A 2,490-nucleotide genomic window follows, 5' to 3' on the forward strand; every position below is an offset into this window, starting at 1 on the left:
ATTAGTTTGGCCACCACGTCCTTAAAAACAACCAAATTAATAAATAGTCAAAACTAAATCGTTTTGACTAAGTTTCAATCGTGTCGGGTTAACATGCTGTGGGTTGACGTTCAATCGTAACCCAACCCATATTACTATTTCTATTGTGTCGTGTCGACCCATTTAAATTCATGTCGTGTATCGGGTCACCTATTTTACGTTCTTTTACGAATATGAGTAATAAATATTGACTTGTTAACAATTTAAAGAATTAATTACTCATTCATATAAGATATTCTAGTAAATTTGTGATCCATCTAATTGTTTTCGTGTATTTATCTCTTATTCCTTATAAACAAACTTGGGTTTGTATACTTAGCTCAAGATACAAACAAACGTATGAAAATAATTAGAGAATAGACAATTGAACTAATAAAAAAAAAATGTTGAGGGTGAAGAGTATATACAAGTAATATAAAAATAATTTAGTTTTACTTTAAAAGTTACAGTTCAAACCACTTTTTTTAACTGGTCGTTTTCGAGTTGACCCTTTTTTAACAGGTCGTGTTTGAGTTAACCCGTTCAAGCAAACAAGACGTGTCCCAAAACCTATATTTCTTGTTTGGGTTATATCAGGAATTACCAGTTTGCCACCCTTAGTTTTGACCTGTCCATGTTGGGTTAATTAATTTTTTCTTTTAAACGTTTCAGCCCAAGATACCAAGTGTTAAAACAGGAGTTAAGTTCACATATCACCAATCATATTCAGCCGTGTGAAACGCATACACAACACAAAGCGCGTGGGGCAAAGGGATCCTGCATGTGCGGTTGTGCGTCGGCCTCATTCAAGCCGGTTTCCCATCACATTAACAATAACGTCGTATTCTCCTCGTATAACATACTATACTACCGCCTTTACATTCAATCCATTATTTAATTTAAACGAATACCGCCGTATTCAATTATCATTATTTATATAAACAAATACCCCCCCCCCCCCCCCCCCACCCCATTCATTCTTCATATGCGCCACGTAAGCCTGCCGCCCAACTTTTAGTCAAACACTCCATTGACCACCACCACCCCCTATAAAACAACACCTCACCCTTTCATTATTTCCTCCCATACATCCAATCCAATCCAATCCATCACACCCTTAATTAATTCATTTCCATGGCTCCGAAAGAACCTTCCGTCGGCGCCGGAAAACCCACCGCCGCCGGCGTGTGTACGAAAGAGCCGCATTTTAGAGGCGTTAGGAAGCGGCCGTGGGGGCGGTACGCGGCGGAGATCCGTGATCCCGGCAAGAAGAACCGTGTGTGGTTGGGAACATTCGATACGGCGGAAGAGGCGGCTAGAGCTTACGACAAGGCGGCGCGTGAGTTTCGTGGTACCAAAGCCAAGACCAATTTCCCAACATCACATGAAGAAGATATTGGTTTGTTGAAACTCCAAACCGGTCCGAGTGGACTCAGTCTTCCGAGTCAACGCAGTCCGAGTCAAACCAGTACCATCGAGTCACCGACTCGCGAACCGGTTTCTGTTCCGGTTCTGGATCTCAACCTCTCGTACGCACCACCAACACCTTTCGCCGTCCAGTACCCGTACCACCACCAGATCAACCACCGTTTCTCCTCCGCCGTGTTTTTCCCGCCGCCGGAGAACCAGATGATTTACTTCGACCGGATTTTCCGGCCGGCTGCTTGCGTTACAAAAAGTGACGAGTCTAGCTCATCGGTAGTCGTTGACTTGAAACCGTCGCCGCCAAGACGGATGCTAATTGATCTAAATTTTCCGGCACCGGAGGAATAGTTTTGGACGTGACATTAATCATGAAATCGTAAAGTTGAGAGTAATTAGTGCGTATGATTAATATTTTGTTATTGGAGTAGGTTAGTAAATATAAAATCATCTGATCTGGTGTTTTTGCGACATGTTGAGAAACTTTGCAGTGTAATTTTCTCGAGTTGTTGTTTGTTAACTTGTGTAATGAAATGTTTTGTTAAATGGAATTTCCGATGATCGGTTTTATTATTATTATTATTATTATTATTATTATTATTATTATTATTATTATTATTATTATTATTATTATTATTCTGTTTTATTGAACTGTGTTGTTGGGGTGTAACTGTTTATGATGGTTTACTTTTTTTATTTTTGTTTGCCGGCGGCGAAACGCCGGGTGAATATTTTTGGTCCAATCCGTACCCACGGCACACGAGATTGGAGTTGTCATGTCGGCATGCGTGACACGTTTGATATTGTCTCCCATTTAGGGCTGCTGTTTTTTCCTTTCATTTAAGATTAGGGTGATAAAAGACTAAACTGCCCTTTTCTTTTATTACTTTGACCAGATAATAATGTTTAACCAATGTTTTAAAAACCGGTTTTTACTTATATCGAATTGGACTAAAAATTTTATAACCGGTTGAACCGGGTTCTACCGGGATATTCAACCAGTTGAATAGTTTACTTCTATAAGTTATAACTTTAACTTAAAAAATAACC

General features: G+C 39.7%; 1 pseudogene; it reads left to right on the top strand.

Annotated features, from left to right (window-relative positions):
• The first annotated feature begins 1,031 nt into the window (after nucleotides 1–1,031).
• LOC143583656 (ethylene-responsive transcription factor 11 pseudogene) lies at nucleotides 1,032–2,010 on the top strand (annotated as a pseudogene).
• Nucleotides 2,011–2,490: the final 480 nt, after the last annotated feature.

This window comes from Bidens hawaiensis, unplaced genomic scaffold (genome assembly GCF_021521415.1).
Source record: "Bidens hawaiensis isolate Kalapana, Puna unplaced genomic scaffold, B.hawaiensis_p1.1 tig00032485_1, whole genome shotgun sequence".
Lineage (NCBI taxonomy): Eukaryota > Viridiplantae > Streptophyta > Magnoliopsida > Asterales > Asteraceae > Bidens > Bidens hawaiensis.